The following is a 22,760-nucleotide window of genomic DNA, read 5'->3' as shown; positions in this document are numbered from 1 at the left end:
CCCATAAACAAAATAGGACAAGCGCGATAGACGTGGGTAACTATGACTGACTCTCCAACTAGGGTGGAAACACGTATAGGGGCATCAAGAATATCACAAATCATATCAAATTCTAAGGAAAATCACACAGATACATAAGAATAAGTAGAACCAGGATCAAATAACACATTCGCTATCCGGTCACAGACAAGAATAGTACCTGTGATCACCGCGTCAAATGCCTCTGCCTTATTCTTGCCGAAAAGGCATAACACTGATCCCTATCATCTTGACGAACCACTTCCCTGCATGGTTGCACATTACCTCTGTATGCATTACCATTTTCTCTACCTCCACAGCCTCGCTGATTACCTCCTCGCCCATATTGTTGACGTCCTTTACCATTATTACCATTCCCCGCGGGTACCACTGCTCTATACTACTGCTGAGCGGAATCTAACACACGTGGGTGGGGACAATTTCTCCTCATATGCCCAGGTTCTCCACAGTTGTAACAAGTATGATCAAAAGATGGCATATCGACCGTCAAAGGCGCGACTCCCTGGCTATCTTGAAAATTATGAGATGGAGTTTCCGATTAACTACCTGTAGAGGCGGGCATAGCAGACTGAATTGGCTTGGATGCAAGCGTTGGCCTTCCGAACCCCTTGGAATAAGAACCTTGTAAGTTACCCGAGTTCTTGGCCCTTTTCGCCCATGCCTTAGCTTGACCGTCTCGCCTCACCCCCTCCACTTTCTTAACATAGTCTATAACCTTATTAAAGTTTCTCCCTGCAGAAGTCATATGAACATATAATACTTGCAACTCAGAATTTAATCCCCTAATAAATAACCGGATTCTCTCTTCCTCAGTAGTCACCAATTGAGTAGCATATCTAGACAAAGCATGGAACTTGGTCTCATAAGCAGCCACAGTCATACCACCTTGCTCCAAAGCCATGAACTCATCATTCTTGGGATCCCTCAAAGTCCTAGGCACATACTTCTCTAGAAATAGAGCATGAAATTGGGTCCAAGTAAGTGGAGGTAAAGTAGAAGATTTACATTCCATATAAGCTCTCTACCACTGCTTAGACTCACCTTGAAGTTGAAAAGACACTAACTCAACCCCATGCTAATGAACAATACCCAGTTTATGAAGCCTCTCATAGCAATCCAAAATGAACTCATAAACATCCTCATTCTCAGAACCAAGAAACACATGAGGCTTTAGCTTCAGAAACTTAGTCAACATTTCATGCTCATTACTAGTCATAACAGAACCAGACAAAGGACGAAAGAAAGCATCATTACCTCCAGTCCCACCCACATTGGGAGAAGTGCTAGCAATAGGAGAATTAGTAGGAGCTTGAGTTGGTTGAGCAGAAGGAAGCACTCCACGACCAACCAATCCCTTTAAGAACGACATGATCTGTTGAGCTAACACTGGATCCAAAGGAGGAACACCTGTAGTCTCAGCCTGCACCTCTCCCTCTGTCCCAAATTTTCCACATCAACATTTTCCTCTATCTCTTCAAGATACGTATGAGGATTCTCATTCATAGGAGAATTCTCAACATGATCTCTATTTCCAACAGGTGCTACTCTTCCACGACCTCTACCCCTAGCTCTTCATCTACCCATGCCTCTACCGCGACCTCTCTCTGCAGATTCCACAACTGGAGCATTGACGGGAGCTACGGGCCTAACGCCGTTGAATCTAGTATTAACCATCTGCGGACATAAGAGTGAAGGAGGTTAGATACCAATTTGAATCGACAGATACCATTTGGAATCAAGTTATAGCACGAAAGAGACAAGAGAAAACAGAGAGATTTCCTAAAGTCCTATAGCCTCTCGAAGAAAAGTAAAGGTGTCCCCATACCGTTCCGCGAGACTCTACTAGACTCGTTTTGGTACATCGAGATCAACCAACCTAGGCTCTGATACCAACTTTGTCATGACCTAGACCGTCATGATTCGCACCCACACTAACTCTCCGGTGGGAGAACCACTACTACAACCCAAACCAAGAAACTAACCAAAACTAAGGCATTTAAGTATATGAAAGCAGAAACAATAGCTAAAAACTGAAGTTCCCATAAACTTCAACTAAAGATCTAACAACTAACAATGCAGAAGAATTAACCTAAAACTTGAAAGTCAATGTACCAAAACATCTAACAATGAACCAAGTCTAAACAAAAAGTGATACAACCCCATACTAAAGAACTAACTAAAAGAAATGTCTAAGTCCGAAAATGGTGGACATAGACGAAAGAGAATACCATGGCAGCTCGAAAGAATTGTCTCACCCTTGAGTTTGAATGATACTAATCTCCTAAGTAATGTCTGTCAGTAGTCGCTTGAAGATGACCTGTACTCAACAAAAATAAGAGCAAGTGAAGTATTAGTACACAACCACAATGTACTGGTAGGATTACGCGGCTATCCCACTAGTGCAACATAAATAAGTCAAGACAACATTATAATTACATGCATATATATCAACATATACAGTATTATCAATATTTATGAACAACGAACAACTTCACATTTAAATCAAATCATTGGTCATCTCATGGAACCCAAACCTGAACTGTTAGCATACCAGAACGTGGTATCTGATCCCATAAATTATGATGGAACGTGGCAACGGATCCCATAGTTATGCCGGAACGTGGCAACCGATCCCATAGTTATGCCGGAATGTGGAAACCGATCCAAGTTAGTTATGTCGAAACATGGCAACCGATCCAATCAAGACACCACAATCACAATCACAATCACAAGTATATCATCAAGATCATACATTTAAGTCATGATTTCATGTAAATTATCATTCATTAATCTCATTTACAATAAGTGTGAACAACATTGCAACATTCATACATATACAAGTATCATAATGAAGCAAGAAAAAGCATACATCACACAATCATAGAATCACAACCATCACCTACCTCAAAACAAGCTTAAAACCCTAAGAAACTTGATCCTTCCCTTTTTGGATTTGTTCCGCTTGTTCTTGGTCTACAAACAATCAATATAATACGGGAATCAATAAACAATCACTAATTACCCGAATTACTAACAATTTTATGAACCCTAGATCATACCCATGATCCCAATTATCCAATCTAAGGTTGTTTCCACCATAGAATCTATAACAAAACCCTCCCCTATCAATATTCACTCATTCTATTATGTTCTACGGATCAAAAAATAGATTCGGGGAGTGGAAAGCTTACCTTTAGCCGCAAGAATGGTAAAAAATGAGTAGGAGTCGCCTAGAGTTCGTTCCTTAGCTCTCAAAGTCGAAAATTTTATAATGAGATTGTTTGGGGGTTTATTAACGACTTTAATTCACGTTGAGCCCGCCACAGCAACCGTCACCCCACTGTAGCGGCCTCGCCAGAGCAGCAAAACCCAGCGCCAATGCAGGTTACGCGAGACAGAGAGCTTATTCAAGAATTCCAAAATTCTCATTTCACAACACAACTCTAACCCATGACACTCAGAAAATACCCTTTACGCTAAGATCGATTCCGGGAGATCTACTCGCCCGAACTCAATTCCGTAAAGTTGTACGGATTCCTTAACGAGTTATCTAACTACTCATGTAATCAAAATCATAAATTATTCACCCAATTGTTACCAGATTTCCCTACACCTCAAGGACTCCGATTTCGTCCAAATCTGGACAAGGTTGGGAAAAATCCAAATACTACGAAAAAGATTTCCGGCCCCAAATTTTCCCCCGTTGGCTTTTCTATAACGATGGAACCCGATCGTTACATTTGTTTTGGTTATTTTCGATTAATTAAAATACCAAGAAATATATTATATCATTTTAATATGGGAAGAGCACATTTATTAGCTTATTATATCCCAAATGTGAAAGAGCATAAAGTATATATTTTTTGGATCTGGCTCCTCTCCATTACAATTTCTCTCCATTTCCCCATGTATATGTTTAGATGAGTGACACTTATCTAATACAATTTTTTAAAGTTAAGAATAAATTAATTTAACAGGCATCTTAACTATAATTAAAATATTAAATTTGGAAATGACTTTTTAATTATAGTATGCAATATCAATCTCCCCACATATTTTGATACTGATTAACTAATTTCAAGTTGAGGAAATAGAGATCAAATGTAATAGAGATGAGTCAAATCCATTTTTTCTTATAGAAACCTCAAACAATAAGGAAACCGTTCTCACATTATATAAATTATTGTTTTGAAAGTTTGATAGTATAATATTTCAACAATATCTAAAGCATACTTGGGATAATTAGTTTTTACATAGGGAAGTAAACACTACAGAAATATAATGCGACACCAAAAGAATATTATATATAATATGTTTTGAAAATCCGTCTTTCAGAATAATGAATAAACAAAAAATGAAAAATAACAAAACATATTTCTTGCATTCCTATGATAGTGAATTCTCTAAGCTCCCAATTTTCAACCTAACTGTTGAAGTTTGCTTTTCATTACTGCAGTAACATTTCGTAAACTAAGTTGTTTAGTTTAAGATGAATTTGAATTTTGAATTTTGAATTTTGAATTTTAGTTAGGTTGTTTGAATTGTTGAGATATTTTAGGTTGTTTTAAATTTTAAATTATGCAGATTATGTGTTTTAAGTTGCCTATTTAAAGTCCCTCAATGCTTAAAAGAATTATTGAAAGTTATTGAAGCTATTTCAATCCATGGAGAGAAATTTTCAATCATTCTTTTTGATACCCCGCCCATTGTTTAAAAATAGCAACAGTGGTATCAAGAACTTCGTTGATCTTACAGAATCTGTGAAATCTTCCAAAGAACTACCATACTACTTTTAACTCGCAAGGGATATTTTTCAATCTTTCTAACCTGTCAGGGCTATGCATTTTAACCCGTTAGGACTACTATTTTCAACCCATGTCTTTTTCAACGCAACGACTTTTCTAAACCAATTTTAAACCAAAAATAATGGCAGGCACCAGTCTCTCTTTGAATGCCCCAAAAAAATTTCACAAACGAAAACCATCAAATTTGGTATGTGAGAGTAAAACCATATTTTGAACCCTATATGATATGTGATGTTGTGAAGGAAAAAAAAATCTTTACAACAATATTTTGCAAATCCTACAAAAGTTCAGAATAAAGCACTTTCAAAAAAATTTCTACACAAGACAATGTCATGGAATGTGTTTTTGAAGCACAAAATCAAAGGAAGAAAAGAAAAGAGAATAAATTTTGCAAGTTCAAAAACAATGAAAAGAATCCAGCATCAACTACCAAAGCATAAATTAGGAGGAACATTTTTTCAATTGCAGTAACTAAAGCAAATGAGGGGTGTTGGAGTTTAGTTTTAGTTACTGCAATAACTTTTAGTAAAATAAGTTGTTTAGCTTAAGATGAATTTGAATTTTGAATTTTAGTTAGGTTGTTTGAATTGTTGAGATATTTAGGTTGTTTTAAATTTTAAATTATGCAGATTATGTGTTTTAAGTTGGCTATTTAAAGTCCCTCAATGCTTAATAAGTTTTCTAAGTTGTGGTGGATATTTAGAACTGATAAGACATTATGGACAAACTTCATGCGGAACAAATACAACAAAAGAGTGAGACCATATAAAACCATGAAAGATATAACTCAATTATTATTATTATTATGTCGTTGTTTACTTATGTACAAGGATGTGTATATATACACTATTGGATGTCTCTAATACTACAACAGTATCATCCAAATAGGATTCAAGTAGTATAACAGTAATAGGACTATCCATACTCAGCAAGTTGTCTCTTAGTGGTGCCCGACTTGGTTTTGGAATCATATGTGTCAATACTCCCCTTTCAAGCAATGGTGGAGAAGACACATTCAACTTGGATCGCATGAACTCAAACCTGGTGGACGAGAGAGGCTTAGTAAAAACATCCGCAATTTGATCCTTGGAGGATAAGAATTGCACAAAGAGAACTATTCGAACAACCTTGTCACGAAAAAAATGAAAATCAATTTCAACGTGCTTCGTCCGAGCATGAAATATTGGATTAATGGAAAGGTACGTCGCACCAATGTTGTCCCATCAAAGAATTGGAGCCTTTGGGAGACACACGCCTAACTCAAACAAGAAAGATTAGACCCAAGTTAATTCAGCAGCTGCATCAACAAGAGCTTTGTACTCAAATTCAGTGGAGGACCTAGAGACAGTGTGTTGTTTCTTCGAGGACCAAGAGACAAGAGCAACACCTAAATAGATTGCATAGAAACCTGTGGATTTGCGATCATCTATGCAGCCTGTCCAATCCGAATCAGTAAAAGCCTGAAGTAGCAAATTAGATGAGCAAGGAATGTGAAAGTGATGATATTGAGTGAGTAGCGTAGTATCCATTTAACAGCAGCCCAATGATTTTCCGTGGGATTGTGCATGAATTGACATACTTTATTAACCACAAATGCAAGGTCCGGGTGTGTGAGAGTGACATATTGTAATGCGCCGACAACATGTCAATACATAGTTGCATTAGAAAATAATGGGTTGTCCTCTCTATGAAGCTTTGTATTCACTACCATAAGGGTTACTAAAGGTTTGCAGTGTTGCATGCCAGGCTTGGAAAGAAGATTGCTGATATATTGGTGTTGAGAGAGGAAAATACCATCTGGACCTGTAGAAACTTGAACACCAAGAAAGTAGCTTAAAGGACCCAAATCACGTATGGAAAATTCAAACCTGAGCTTAGAAATAATGGAATCCAAAAATGAGGTGGCTCCCAGTAATTATTATATAATCTACATAGACCAAGATATATATTGTTACACCATTTTCTCTGTAAATAAACAGAAAAGTGTTTAATTTTGAGGCAGCAAATCCCATATGTTCGAGAAAATGAAGAAGTCGCATGCCATAGAGGGATTTCTTTAGGTGACATACGTGGTTAGGATAAAGAGGATGAGTAAAACCTGATGGTTGAGACATGAAAACTTGCTCTTGAAGCTCCCCGTGCAAGAGAGCATTTTGGACATCTAATTGGTGTAAAGACCAATGATGTGTTGCTGCCATGGAAAGGACGATGCGAATTGTGGCTGGTTTAACGACCGGAATGAAAGTTTCAGAGTAGTCGTGGCCTTCCAGTTGATGGAATCCTTTGGCGACAAGGCGAGCCTTATAACAATCAATAGCACCAATGGATTTTCTTTTAATACAAAACACCCATTTGCACCTCAAAACCATCATTGATGGATCATAAGGGACCAATGACCATGTATCATTGTGGAGCAAAGCATCCATTTCGTATGTCATGGTTGCTCTACATTATTTGTATTTATTTGCTTTAGTGAAGCAAGTTGGCTCAATTGTTGGAGGGGATGGTGAGGAGGTAGATGAGGTAGAAGCTAAATTTGTGGAGGGCTTCATATTACGAAGCTTCATGTGATGAGTTCTTGGTGTTTGTGTCTTGGGTCGTAGAGGCGGATTAGGAAAAAGATTGTAATTAGATAAATTGGCCACTAGAGGTGATGTAGGCAGGGACAAGGTCGACGATGAAGGAGAAGACTCACTGGGAGAGGTGATGGGTACAGTTGTTTGGTGGGGACCGTGACTAGTAGTACAATATGGTGACGAAGAATGAGGAGTGTCACGAGGTGCGGGTGGAAATAAGCTAGGAGGTGTGGGCTGTTGTGGAGGACTGGAATTTGGAGAAATAGCAACAGGGAGAGAAACCCAAGGGTGTGACGAAGTTGGTTGGGATGGGGGATGACCAAGGATAGAGGGTTCGGCAAATGGGAACTTGCTCTAAACTCGTCCAATGGAGCGATCAAGGCATCTATAACCCAAGTGGCTGGGACTATATCCTAGAAAGACACAAGGCTTACTTCGAAAATCAAACTTGTGCTTGTTGTAGGGACGTAAGTATGGATAACACAAGCAACCGAAAACTTTCAAAAAACCATAGTCGGGTATGGAGTGATGGGTGAGTTCATATGGAGAAATACCATTAGTTGTAGATGAAGGGAGTCGATTAATTAGATAGACTGCTGACTAGAATGCAAAATGCCAATAGCGAGCAGGAGTAGAACTATGAACAAGAAGGCTAAGTCCAGTTTCAACAATATGTTGATGTTTTCGTTCAACCTTACCTTGTTGTTCATGGGTATGTGGACATGATATACGATGTGAGATACCAAGATTAGATAAAATAGGTGACATAGAACGAAATTCCCCTCCCCAATCAGATTGTATAGATTTAATTTTAGTGTTGAATTGTCACTCAACAAGAGTCTGAATTTTTGAAACTCGGCTAAGGTATCAGACTTGTTCGAAATGGGAATTCCCCAAGTATAACTTGTGCAGTCATCAACAAAAACTAAAAAATATTTATGACCTTGTGACGAAAGAAGAGGAGCTGGACCTCAAACATCGACATATAATAATTGTAAAATTGAAGAACTTTTATTGAGCCTCAAAGGAAGAGATAATTTGTGTGACTTTCCCAATTGACAAGCACTGCATATATTATTAAAGCTAGAACTACTACAAGGCAAATTATTTTTCCTAAGTATTTGTTGAAGAATTCGTTGATGCGGATGACCGAGACGAAGATGCCAACATCAAGTAGATGCCTTGATGGAATAATGAGCTGACACGGAGGAAGAGTCCGCTTGAGGAGATGAATTGAGAGTGTAGAGACCACCACTACTCTGACTGGAAAGAAGAGGCTTCTTGGTATCCCGATCCTTAACAAGAAAGTGATATGAGTGAAATTCAAAAAAAACATTATTGTCGATAGCTAAATGCTGAACAGAAAGAAGAAATTTTGTAATTGTGGGAACATGTAGAATATTCTTAAGGGAAAAATAAGGAGAGGGAGAGGTAAGAAGAGATCTACCAGTGTGGTGAATGGGAAGGCCATGGCAGTTGCCGACATGAACTTGATCTGGTCCCTTCTACTCCTGATCAACTTGATGAATATTAGTGAGATTCAGGGTGATGTGATGAGTAGCGCCGGTATCTGGAAACCATTGATTGTTGGTGGGTGGGGGGATTGATGAGCTAGGTATGCAGTAGGATAGGGTGAGTTGTTGTAGCGTTGATAACAAGTGTTGGCAAGATGATTGCCGCCATTGCAAATTCGGCATCTAGGACGGGAATCATAGGAGTTCCATTGCTGATTGTTATTGGAGAATGTTCGTTGATATGAACGTCCCCCACGTCCACCACGGTCACGATATGAACGACCTCTACCTCGATTGGAATTGGGGTTGACATTACGGTCATTTGGAGTACTTTTATGGCTAATGTGGGTTGCTGGTTGGTTCATGGATTTCGAAGGGGTAGAAGATGATAAAGAGAAGGATGAGAAGGAGGAGACATTAATGAACTCATGATTTAGCAATAAACTATGAAGTTCTGTGAAAGTTACTAGCTCGGGATGGGCTGATAAGGTAGTAACGAGGTCTTTAAATTCTAATCGCAACCCTTTAAAGATATATATATTTTGGTCTACAAGAATAAATGGTCGTCCAGCAGCAGAAGTTCATCCGAGATGAGTTTGGCCTTGTGTAAGTATTGTGTGACAGAGAGTTCATCTTGTTTTAAGTTATGTAGTTGTATATGGAGATTGAGAACTCGTGTATTCGATGGAGAAGATAGATACCATATTAAACCACGAAAGATATAACTCAATTATTATTATTATTATTAAGTCTCTTACTTTACTTCTGTACAAGGATGTGTATATATACACTATAGGATGTCTCTAATACTACAGTAGTATAATCCAAATAGGATTCAAGTAGTATAACAGTAATAGGACTATCCATACTCAGCAGGTTGTCTCTTAGTGGTGCCCGACTTGGATTCAGAATAATATGTGTCAATAGACCCCAACTGGTGGATTGGAAAGGGGGAACACAGACATGGAAGAACATGTTGGAGGCAAGAGATATATTTGATCAAGAAATCGAGTGGGAACCCAAGATTGGGCACTCTAGTGTATGGTTTGACAATTGGACCCAAATTGGAGGTTCTTCACTATTATTTGCCTATCACTAATGAGCATGACAATCAATTGGAGAATATTAGACAAATTTTCTCTAATGGGAGATGAAATGTAGAAAGGATGCAACAAATACTTCTTGAAGAAGTGAGTAAACATGTTCTTACTCAAGTAAATTGTGAAGAAAATGTAGAGGAATGGGACTAGACCTGGTGGATGTTGAATTAATTAGGAAAATTTACTGTAGGACCTGCCTGGGATTGCATAAGACAAAAGGGAGAGATCCAACACTGTTTAAAGCATATTTAGAGTAAAGGGGTTCCTTTTAAGGTATCTTTCTTCTTGTGGAGCCTTTGAACGAAGAGATTACCTATTGGGGAGGTTCTGATAAGAAACAAGATGTGTGATGAGATGATATGTTGTTGTTGAGGAGAAGGAGTTCAAGAAACCATATAGCATCTTTTTTGTGGGTTGCCCTGTTTCTAAATCTTTATGGATTTTCTTTGCAGCAGGAACAATAATCGATGGTCCTTTTATCCACATGAAATATAGCATTTATAAATGGTGGATTGAAAATGTTGCACCAAAGGTCAAACTAATTTACAAGGCTGTTCCCATGTTCATTTTATGGCACATATGGAAGAGAAGAAATATTATTAAACATGGAGGTAAAGTATCAGCAATTATCATGAGGATGGATATATGCAGAAATCTTGTGTACATGGCTCAGAGCTTATATCCTTGGTTATATAATCTTCCCTCATCATGAATTGACCTAGTAAAATTCCTAGAAGAGTATACCCCAAGGATTGAGTACAAGATGGTTTGTTGGAGAACTCCTAGCAGAGGATATAAGTGTACCACTAATGTGGCTGCAAAAGGGATTCCAGGCCCCAGCTCAGGTGCTTAACATCCCGAAAACATCTAAGTTATGACTCAAACCATTCTTTATTGTGAATAAGATTGTACCAAGTGACTCTAAATATTCTTAGATGTTAAGGTCACAAAAATTTCCTATCATAAAGTTGAGTTGAAAACTTTCTTTCCAATTGAGTTAAACAATGAGATTTTTCCTGGATCAACTTTAGTTGACCATATCTTTTAGCACATAAAACATTTAGTGGCCCATAAGCTACGAAATCGAAGGTCTTTGAGTCATCTTTCCAACGCCGCCTAGTTTGCTAAATTTTAAGCTTCGAGTAAAACGTTATGGTTGTTTGAGTGAAGCCTCACTATTTAAGACATCAATTCGTTTTAAGAAAGAGTATTTTAATCTTTTCCTTTCCCCCACTTGTATTAACACATTTTTCCTGACCCAATTAAGGATTTAATCATATTCTAAAATACACATCCACGTTCAAAACACTTAGGGTTTTTAGAAAGAAGTTTCAAGAAGATGAGAAGAGGATTTTCAAGCGTTTAGTTAAGGGTTGAGAAAATTCGACTAGAACAACCGCTCGTTCCAGGTATGTGAGGTTTTCCATAGTGATAGATCTGCTCATCCTCACGCCAAACATGTAATTCTTTCATGATTCGTTCTTGAAATCATATGTGTAGAGATTCTTGAGTAGTTATTGAGTTTTAGATTTATTCTTTAACAATGAAGGTTTTGAGTTCTTCAGTTAAGGGTCTTGCAAATGAGTGATGTTTCTTGATAGATTTTGTGTGTAATTTCAATGAATTTGTGTTGGGTTTGTGAATGAAAGAGGGTTTGGAAGAAACCAATCAATTCTAGATGATTTAGGACCCGAAAATTAGAAAAACAATTCGTCGGATTTCGGGGCACTGGTGTAGGGCGGCGCGCCACCACTCCGCCAGGACTACTAGTTAGTAGTTTGAGGCCTTGCGCGGCACGTCAGTAGTGCACCCCAAACACTGCCAAGTAGTTTTGGGGATGGCGCCTTGCGCCACTTAGTGCTTCAGGGTCGCCAGGCCCTTTTCTCTTCCATCCTTCTTTTCGGGTGTGTTCCTTCGAATCGTACCTACGTTCTCATCTTGATTTTAATTCTTAAATTTTTCATTAATCCTTGAGAGATCCTACATGTCCTAATCACATGTCTTAATTTACATTTCAAATTAAAGTAAGTTCAAGAGGAAAGTTCTAGAGGTCTCTTTGAGTCATTTTGAGAATTCTTTTGTAAACAACAACAATTTTTAACTAAGTCATGAGAAAGTAAATATGAGAATGAGAAGAGTTTTATTCATGATTTTCTATATGGTTATTGAGTATCCTTGAGTTGAGTTGTTCATGTCTATAATTTCACATGAACCCTATGAATTGAGCATCTTTGAGATGAGTAGTATCATTGAGTTATTAGTTCTGAGTATTGAGTTTTCTATATTGTTATTGAGATCCTTGAGTTGATTTTTTCATGTCTATATTTATGCATGAACCCTATTTTGAGTTATAATTCTTGAGAGTCTTTGAAAGCCAATTATATTTTTAAAACTGAATTTTGAGGAAAAAGTTTAAAGAGGCAGTTTTGAGTAAAGTTTAAGGGAACTAAATATTCCCAAATGTATCATTTTTTTTTTCATTTAGAAAAGAGACACATTGATTTCTAAAAAGAGTTTATAAGTTCAAAGATATTTCCGAGCAGTTACCTTTTTAAAGTAGATAGTTTGAGCAATTATCTCAAACTAGAGATAAGCTTGTTGGTATTATGTAGGACTTCACATTTATTTTTTTAGTTTAGTAGTATAGAGATGTCGTGGGTCTTGTCCCGATATCCCTCTTTAATAGTATAGGCTTCATAGATAGTTATAGTTGAAGAGTCTTTCAATATTTACTTTCTTTCGAGTTGTTTTACAAACTATAAGCATTTCTATTAAGTATTTTCCAGACCTTACGAGTTGAGTTATTGAGTTTAACGAATTTCATTAAGTTTTAAGCTTATGTATGCTTGAGTTAGTCTTCTGCTTGTAGTCAGCCAAGATAAGGGTTTGCTTGGGGACCAACAATGGTTTTCAAGTGCTAGCCACGTTCAGGGTGTAGGCTCGGGTCGTGACAAACTTGGTATCAGAGCACAAAGTTCAAGTGTCCTAGGGTGTTTGTGAACCCGTGTCAAGTAGAATTTTCTTTCTGGTTTTGAGGATCCCACTTCTATAAATGAGGGACTATAGACATTTAAGAAATGTCTCCCTGCTTTCATAATCTAAATCGTGCAATAGAACGGTGTAATAAGGAACTTATTCTAACTCGTGTGTTTCTCATATCCATTCGACTACCCCTCATACTTAAGGTATTTGAAAAGCAAAGCCCGGATCCTTATCAATGAGTTACTCTTAGAAAAATTCTTCAAAAAATCATGAGACTGTAGAGGGGCATGAGAGAAGCCCATAAATGAGATTATGTGTAGAGATTTGAATGAATGCACTCCTATTCATATGAATCGTGCGTTCAAGCTAAAAGCGAGATGTACTCCCAGACTCTCTTCTCTTAACCTTATTTTAGGTGAGACCCTTATGAGGGAAGTGTGTTTTAGAATGTTCAGGTGGTATTTTTTTTCACCCAAAAAGATAGTATGAGTTACAATGTTATAAGCAGTAGTAGTAAAAGTTCCCAAAGTTAGAGGAAAACATGTAGATGTTCAGTAATCTAAGAAATGGAGGTAGTGACGACACAAATTTTGTAGTTGCAGTCATGCACCCATTGAGTTATTATTGGTGAGTTTTCCTTTATGAGTAGACTAAGGAATAATAACTTTTGTGTAGAGTTCATGATAGGAGGAAGATGGATAGTTACTAGCAAGGATGAGGGTTCGCTTAGGGACCAATAATGATTCTCGAGTGCCGGCCACGTCCAAGTTTGTCACGACCTGAGCCTACACCCTTGATGTGGCCGACACTCGAGAACTACTGTTTGTCCCCAAGCGAACCCTCATCATGGCTGACTACAAGAAGAAGACTAACTCAAGCATTCATAAGCTTGAAACTTAATTAAATTCGTTAAACTCAATTACTCAACTCATAAGGTCTGGAAAATACTAAATAAAAATACTTATAGTTTGTAAAACAACTCGAAATTAAAGAAAGTAAACACTGAAAGACTCCTCAACTATAACTATCTATGAAGCCTCTACTATTCAAGAGGGATATCAGTACAAGACCCACGACATCTCCAAACTACTAAACTAAAAATAAATGTGAGGTCCTCCAGAATACAATGAGGCTCACCAAAAGATAACTGAAATGTAGAGTGATCTCAACGAAGCGCCTATTGATAATCCAGTGTTCATAAATGATGAAGGTCGAATGACATCAGTATATTGAATGTACGAGTATGCAAGGAGAATTGAAAACATAGATAATTGAACTGACAAGAATGGAAAGTACTCACCTCAACTCAACTCAATACAAAAGCAATAATAAGAAATACAATGTTTAAAGCTTCATAAATAGAAGATATTAACTCAAGGATGTATATAAAAATACAATAAATTACTCTTTACTCTTATTTGGGAGATTCACTAACCGAAAACTATCACTATGAGCTACGTGATGTACAATGTCTCGCCCATGCTGTCAGAACATTCCTATACCTTGCCGGGGTATAGAACACCTCAACTAAGTGGATCCAATAAGCTATGCCCGAAAGCACTAAGAATTCATCTAAAAAGTATGATCCTTTACCCATGTTGACATACATGATTTATGAGGAATGTGAGTTGTCTAAACTCCTCCCTATATCGGTGCTCAATACTACTTCCAATAATATATATACTCATGCTCAAATATATAAAACATACTCTTTCCCTAGTTTGAGATAATTGCTGAAACTACCACTTAAAAGAGGTAACTGCTCTGAGATATCTTTGAACTCATAAACTCTTTTTAGAAATCAAAGTTTCACTTTTCTCAATAAAAAAATTATACATTTGGGAATACTTAGTTCCCTTATACTTAACTCAAAATTGCATCTTTAAACTTTTTCCTCAAAACTCAGTTTAAAAATATGATTGGCTTTCAAAGACCCTCAAGACTTATAACTCAAAATAGGGTTCATGCTGAAATATAGACATGAACGAATCAACTCAAGGATCTCAATAACAATATATAAAGCTCAATACTCTGAACTCAAGAATTTAGAACTCAGATCTCAACGATACTACTCTTCTCAAGATACTCAATAACCATATAGAAACTCATGAATACAACACTTCTCATTCTCATATTTACTTTCTTAAGACTTAGTTAAAAATCATTGTTGATTACAAAAGAATTCTTGAAATAACTCAAAGAGACCTCTAGAACTTTCCTCTTGAACATACTTTAATTTGAAATGTAAATTAAGACACGTAATTAGGACTTGTAGGATCTCTCAAGGATTAATGAAGACTCTAAGAGTTAAAATCAAGATGAGAATGTAGGTACGATTCGTAGGAACATACCCAGAAAAAAGGACAAAAGAGAAAAGGACTTAGTGACCCTGGCGCACTAAGTGGCGTAGGGCACCAGCCCCAAAACTATTGGGCAGTGTTTGGGGCGCCGCACCAGGCCCCAAACTACTGACCAGTAGTCCTGGCACAGTGGTGTCGCGCCACCCTAAACCCGTGCTAATTTTTGGGTCCTAACTCATCTAGAATCGGTTGGTTTCTTCCAAACCCTCTTTGATTCAAAAACCCAATGCAACTTCATTGAAATTCCACACAAATCTATCAAGAAACATCACTCATTCTCAAGACCCTCTCCTCAAGAACTCAAAACCTCCATTGTTAAAGAATGAAGCTAAAACTCAAGAACTACTCAAGAATCTCTACACAAATGATTTCAAGAACGAATTCATGAAAACATTACATGTTTGGCGTGTGGATGAACAGATCCATCACTATGAGAAACCTCATATACCTAGAAAGAACGGTTGTTCTTGGAGAATTTTCTCAACCCTTGAATGAACACTTGACAACCCTCTTCTTCTCTTCTTGAAACATCGCTCTAAAAACCCTAAGGGGTCGTTTGGTTGAATATGAGTTATGATGGGATAAGTTATGTTGGGATAAGTTATGTTGGGATTAGTTATGATGGGATAAGTTGTCCTGGGATTATTTCTTATTGAGTGTTTGGTTTGTTATATTCAAAATAATATATATTGATAAATTTTAAGAACAAGTTGTTTGTTTACAAAATTACCCTTCACTTTATTTAAACTTTTTAAATATTTCTTTGTGAGCTTTAGTTATTCATTTTTTAAAATAAAACTTTTATTTTATTTAACTTAAATATTTTTGTTTATGTATTCCCATGATAAGTACCATGTGTATTTAAAAATATAACTTTTTTCTTATTTAGCTTAAAAATAGAACTTCCCTCTTAAGTTTATTAAAGAGAAGAAAATTTATGAGAAATCAAAATAAAATAAACATAAGAATTAGTCAAATAAATTCATAAATAAAAATTATATTTATATAGTATAATTTTTTAATAGAAAAATATTTATAATTATCATAAAAATAAGGAGTAGTAAATATTATTATACATGGTATTAAAAAAAGTGTAAATATACATAAATGTAAAAAATGATGTATAAAAAGGATTTAAAGGGACATATTTGTCATTTACCTATTTTATCTCGGGATAAGTTATCCCGGGATTACTATACCACCCATGGGGAGGGATAACTTATCCCGGTACTAATTATTAATCCCGGGATAAGTTATCCCGGACTTGCCAACCAAACAACATAATTTTTTTTTTATCCCATCACTATTTCCTTATCCCATCACTATTATTTCTAATCCCTCACACCAAACGAGCCCTAAGTGTTTTGAATGTGGATGGGTATTTTAGAATATGATTAAACCCTCAATTGGGTCAGGAAAAACGTGTTAAGACAGGTAAGGAAAAGAAAAAGACTAAAATATCCTTTTCTAAAACGAATAAATGTCTTAAATGGAGAGACTTCACTCAAACAACCATAACTTTTTATCCGGAGCTCAAAATTTAGTAAACTAGGCGGCGTTGGAAAGAGAACTCAAAGACTTTCGATTTAATAGCTCATGGGCCACCTAATTCTTTATGTGCTAAAATATATGGTCAACTGAAATTGACCCAAGAAAAATCTTATAGTGAAACTCAATTGGAAAGAAAGTTTTCAACTCAACTTTATGCTAGGAAATTCTAGTGAACTTAACACCTAAGAATTGAAAACTTTCTTTTCAATTGAGTTTCACTATGAGATTTTTCTTGGGTCAACTTCAATCAACCATATCTTTTATAACATAAATAATTAGGTCACCCATGAGCTATTAAATCGAAGAAATTTGACTCCTCTTTATAACGCCGCCTAGTTTGCCAAATTTTGAGCTCCGAGTAAAAAGTTATGGTTGTTTGAGTGAGGCCTCTCCATTTAAGACATTCCATTCGTTTTAGGAAAGGATATTTTAGCCTTTTCCCTTTTCCCACTTGACTTAACACGTTTTTTTTTACCCAAATAAGGGTTTCATCATATTCTAAAACACCCATCCATGTTCGAAACACTTAGGGTTTATAGAGCGATGTTTCAAGAAGAGGAGAAGAGGGGAAGAGGGTTCTCAAGCATTCATTCAAAGGTTGAGAAAATTTTCCAAGAACAACCGTTCTTTCCAGGTATGTGACGTTTCCCATAGTGATAGATCTGTTCATCCTCACGACAAACATGTAATTCTCTCATGAATTCCATCCTTGAAATTGTTTGTGTAGAGATTCTTGAGTAGTTCTTGAGTTTTAGCTTCATTCTTTAAAAATAGAGGTTTTGAGTTATTGAGATGAGGGTCTTGCGAATGAGTGATGTTTCTTGATAGATTTTGTGTGGAATTTCAATGAATTTGTGTTGGGTTTGTGAATCAAAGAGGTTTTAGAAAGAACCAATCGATTCTGGTTGAGTTAGGACCTGAAAATTAGAAGGAAATTTGTCAGATTTCTGGGCACGGGTGTGGGGCGGCGTGCCAGGACTACTGGTCAGTAGTTTGGGCCTGGCGTGGCGCGCCAGCAGTGTGCCCCAAACACTGCCCAATAGTTTTGGGGCTTGAGCCATGTGCCACTCAGTAAGCCATGGTCGCCTTCCATCCATCTTTCTGGGTAAGTTCCGTCGAATCGTACCTACGTTCTCATCTTGATTTTTAACTCTTAAAGTATTCATTAATGCTTGAGAGATCCTACGTGTACCAATCAATGTCTTAATTTACATTTCAAATTAAAGTAAGTTCAAGAGGAAAGTTTCAGAGGTCTTTTTGAGTCATTTTGAGAATTCTTTTGTAAACAACAACGATTTTTAACTAAGTCTTGAGAAAGTAAATATGAGAATGAGAAGAGTTGTATTCATAAGTTTCTATATGGTTATTGTGATCCTTGAGTTGAGTTATTCATGTCTATAATTCCACATGAACCCTATGAATTGAGTATCCTTGAGATGAGTAGTATCGTTGAGTTCTTGAGTTAAGGTGAGTACTCTTCCAGTCTTATCAGTTTAGTTATCTGTGTTTTCAGTTCTCCTTGTATACTCGTACATTCAATGTACTGATGTCATTCGACCTACATCCTTTTATGATACAGATACAGGTGTTCAGGATTATCAACAGACACTTCATTGAGATCACTCTACACTCTAGTTAGCTTTTTGTGAGTCTCCTTGTATTCTGGAGGACTTCACATTTATTTTCAGTTTAGTAGTTTTGAGATGTTGTGGGTCTTGTCCCAATATCCCTCTTTAATAGTAGAGACTTCATAAATAGTTATAGTTGATGAGTCTTTCGGTATTTACTTTCTTTCGAGTTGTTTTACAAAATATAAGTATTTCTATTGAGTATTTTCCAGGCCTTATTAGTTGAGTAATTGAGTTTAACGAATTTAATTTAGTTTTAAACTTATGTATGCTTGAGTTAGTCTTGCACTTGTAGTCAACCAGGATGAGTGTTCGCTTGGGGACCTGCAATGGTTCTCGAGTGCCGGCCACATCCAGGATATATGCTCGGACTGTGACATCTATTTTGAAGGGAGAAGGTTTGGGGAGAACTCTAATCTAGTAGAATAAGTCTTAGCATTCAGAATGGGATTAGAGTATTGTATTAAACAACACTATCTACCATTGACAATGGAGAAAGATTCTTTAGCTATAAACATACTATATGGAGGGTGGGATACTCCATGGTGCATTACAGTAGAAATCACAAGGATTAAATGTTTACTAGTGGATTCAAACACAGTTGTAGAACACACCTCTAGGGAAGGCAGCAAACTGGCAGATTTTTTTGCTAACCAAGTTTTCTATTTTGCAGGTACAGATCTTCTAACATATTCATGAATACAGGAAATACCAAGAGAAGCTAGAAGCATATTACAGTTGGATAAGAACCAGAACCCAAACCTTAGAATTAAAAAATACCAGGATGGTAATTTCAATAATAGGGGGAAGGGAGCACAACAAGGAACAAGCAACAATTAGCAATAGCAACAACTACATATATAGGAAGGAATCCGTTTCAGCCCTTTGAAATTGCAGGAAATCCAATGGATCTCCAACTGAAAACCAATCAATATGGCAATGGCGCAAGTTTCACACACAAGTCTATTTATGAAATGCAGAGTAAAGTGTACTTCACTTACTCGATGAGATTGTAAATGGATCAATGGCTTCTTCAGGCTTAGACAGTGGTATTAGCTCCAAGCTGAGCTCAATCTGTCAAGAAAGAGAAGAAATGGTGAAGATTACAACCTAATCGACTAAGGGGTTTTTGGATAGAGAGGAGTTTGTCTCACCACGATTATGAAAGATAGGATTGGTAGTGCTAGGAGTTGAAGAAGTCTTGATTGAGTTTATGACATTTGTGAGACGTTTAACTGCCCTTTAAAACCAATCAGAACTCATCGGCACCTACATATTCATCTCTTGTTGCCCGCAGGGAATCGGCTCCCGTGGTTAGTCTTCAGCTGACCTCCATGGTTGCTCGAGCTTAAAGATGAAGAATTGATGAACTCTCTAGGGATGGCGGCTGGACATTCCCCTTTCCCCCCTTAGCTTTGTTATAGTTTCCATTTAAGTGTTTTTTATTTTGTGTTTGCACTTGGGCCAATTTTGGGGCTTTTCCGGATTTTAATAAATGGTTGAATAGACAAACCTTTAATTAAAAAAAAAAAATCAATCCATTGAGAGAAATTTTTAATCCTTCTTTTTGCTGCCACATTTAAAAAAAACACTAACACTAACTCATGATAAATTTCATGTAAGGGATATATTGACATTTGGCCATGGACGAAATTACCCACACATATCTACGTACCTATTGTAAATTAACCAATATAGAAAGGATATCGAAAACATGTCTGAATACAAGAAAAATTAAACAGTACTTTATCGATCTTAGAAAAAATGATTGAGAATGTCTTCAAAATTGCCTCTTATTTGCGTAGTTATTCTGGTTTTCATCATTGCCAGTTCTGGTTAATCTCCCAATTCCTAATGTTATTGCTTCTCCTCTTCTTCAAGCTTCCAGTAATTTAATTACACACTTTTGAGTTAAAAATTATCATTGTGACCTAAATAAATATTCCCTATTACTCATATTATATGGATTGAATAAAAAAGGTCATGTCTCTATGTTCACTATTATGATTATCTAATAAATGGTGTCACTGGATAATTATTAACTACTTCTTTTAATTTCATTATTAGTACCTAAAACAAGGATCATATGTCATTCAACTTTCCTACTTTTACTAGAATTATTATGTCAAAAGCATATAAGAAACTGCTCCATACATCACCTACAAAACAATTAATTATACTAAAGTCGTTCTCATAAATCCTTGTTTTTAAAGATTGACATTATATTTTCCTAATATTGATAGTACTATCGGAATAATGTATTACTGACTAATTTAGAAAATTGAGATCTCGCTATTGATAAGTATATTATTTCTCATATTTCATTATTTTAAGTTGGATGCTACGTCTTGAATGCTAAAAGTGCAAGCTAAGTTATTTTCAAGATGAATTTAGCAGCAAATATAATTGTCACAAACGATTATTTTGTTAAAAGTTAAAACCTATGACTTCTTACAACAATATAATTAGCTATACAGTCAATAAAAATGGATGTTAAAAAAGCAAATTAAGACAACTTCAAATGAATTTAGCAGTCACTTTTATTGCCGAAAAGATATTAGCCATTGAAGCACAAAACTTTTGGCAATAATTTAATTTGATATTCTAAAAGATATTAGCCATAGATGCTAAAAAGGTAAACTAAGCCATTTTGAAAATGAACTTATCAGCCATTTTAATGGTCACTAAATAATAAGAATTTTACGCAAATCCCATAGCGTTAAGAGCTAAATACATTTTATCCCTACTATTACAAAAATTCCTTAAATTTGGTCATGAAATCCGGATACATCCCCAAACGTTTCGATACACTGCATCCGCGTTCCGGATACATCGCTCATTCCTAATACATCGCTTCTCAATTTTGGATACATCACTCAACGTCCTGATACATCATGTACGTCCTGATACATTGCGTAAAGTGATGCATCCGATCGATTCATCGCGTAAAGTGTTGTATCCGATCAATACATTACGTAAAGTGATGTACTCGAGAATAGGAGAGTAAGGATTTCTGTAAAAAAAAATCAAATGATAGAGAATTTTAGAGAATATAATCAAACACGTTGTGTACTTAGATAAGTTTTCCTTAAATATAAGGGATTGGCGTTAATTATAACCTGTAACGTTTAAAGCAATAAAGACTATCTTTACTGATGCTTTTCTAAATGTATGCTAAATACTTTAGCGATCTAATATATATAAAAGAAAAATTTAATGACTAGTAAACATTTTACCATCTCTTATTATTACCACAAAAAAGCCCTTTATGGTTGTAGTGTTGATCACCCATACAACATTGTCTCTATACCACAATTCAACAAATATACACATCAGTTTTAATCTAATTTTATTTTTTTAAATGATCTCCAATATGTTATGCTTCCGATATTATTAAGTGATTCACACAATATTTTACTATGTATTTATATTTTCATAAACATAAAAATTTTCCAAATCTTTTAGAGGCAATTGACATTTACTTGGTTTGTTTTGAATATGTCTCAAGATATTGCAGAAATAAAACAGTTAGCTATTTTTAGGATTTTTAAATTATGTTATTAGAGTTCTATTTGACTTATATTTAGGAGTTAGTTCTTTTTATTTGCTATTTGAATTAAGCTGATAAGTTAGTATCTTATTTTTCTATTTTTAGTTAGGAATTATATCTATAAATGCAAGTCTCTGAATTATTAATAAAATAATTCTCTTTGATAATATTGCAGTATTTTTTCTCTCAAAGTCTTTCTCTGTTATTTTCTTTATTTCTTTATTAAAAAACCAACAATTGGCATCTAGAGCCTTCTTATTGAGGGACCTGTGAGTAGAAAAATGGATTCTGAAAATATTTTTCACGAATGGCTCCTCCTATTTTTGATGGTGAGAATCATCAACTATGGGATGTGAGAATGGAAACTTACTTGGAGGCTCTTGATCTTTGGGAAGCCGTGGAAGAGGATTATGAAATTAATCCGCTGCCAAATAATTTCACCGTGGCCCAGATCAAGAGTCACAAGGAAAAGAAACCATTAAGTCGAAGGCAAAAACAACTTTGTTTGCTGCTGTTTCGACAACTGTTTTCACGAAAATCATGACTCTCACATCACCAAAAAATATTTGAAATTATCTGAAGAAAGAATATGCTGGAGATGAAAGAATACGAGGAATGAAGGTATTAAATTTAATGAGGTAATTCGAATTGCAGA

At 36.1% G+C, this 22,760-nt stretch overlaps 1 long non-coding RNA gene across 1 annotated transcript; it reads right to left on the bottom strand.

The window, feature by feature from the left end:
- Positions 1 to 1,202: 1,202 nt before the first annotated feature.
- On the bottom strand, positions 1,203 to 19,976 carry LOC107058028 (uncharacterized). Its single transcript, XR_001471720.1, has 4 exons — positions 19,710 to 19,976; positions 19,557 to 19,629; positions 2,295 to 2,356; positions 1,203 to 1,713 (listed from the first exon to the last, which is right to left on the bottom strand). It is a non-coding gene; the product is annotated as an uncharacterized lncRNA (long non-coding RNA).
- Positions 19,977 to 22,760: the final 2,784 nt, after the last annotated feature.

This window comes from Solanum tuberosum, unplaced genomic scaffold (assembly GCF_000226075.1).
Source record: "Solanum tuberosum cultivar DM 1-3 516 R44 unplaced genomic scaffold, SolTub_3.0 scf00425, whole genome shotgun sequence".
In the NCBI taxonomy this organism is placed as follows: Eukaryota; Viridiplantae; Streptophyta; class Magnoliopsida; order Solanales; family Solanaceae; genus Solanum; species Solanum tuberosum.
Note: the sequence above shows the minus strand (reverse complement) of the source record. Positions and strands in the feature narration are given on the sequence as shown.